Source organism: Penaeus monodon, chromosome 28 (assembly GCF_015228065.2).
Source record: "Penaeus monodon isolate SGIC_2016 chromosome 28, NSTDA_Pmon_1, whole genome shotgun sequence".
In the NCBI taxonomy this organism is placed as follows: domain Eukaryota; kingdom Metazoa; phylum Arthropoda; class Malacostraca; order Decapoda; family Penaeidae; genus Penaeus; species Penaeus monodon.
In genome coordinates, this window is record NC_051413.1 from 26944609 (window position 1) to 26944858 (window position 250).

General features: G+C 34.0%; 1 long non-coding RNA gene across 2 annotated transcripts in view; it reads left to right on the forward strand.

Annotated features, from left to right (window-relative positions):
• Positions 1-250, forward strand: part of LOC119591454 — a 50897-nt gene that overhangs the window by 42287 nt on the left and 8360 nt on the right. The gene's annotated exons all lie outside the window — the stretch shown is intronic.

Genomic DNA, 250 nt, shown 5'->3' on the forward strand with positions numbered 1-250 from the left:
GTAAGGAACATGCTTGTTTGTTATTCATATTCCGTTTATCTTTCTGCCTATCGGTCTATCTACTTATTCTTTTAGAAAACAATCGGGCAATCTATTTATCCCTGTGTTTTATTTCCATATTTTTCCTCTCTTCTGTTTATACAAACAGGGATACAAACACCCACATCTCTCAATTTGCTTTATCGTAGGAAATACCCATGTTCGTTTTTATATATCTGTTTTTATGTTTGCGCCTGTCTACCTGTATATC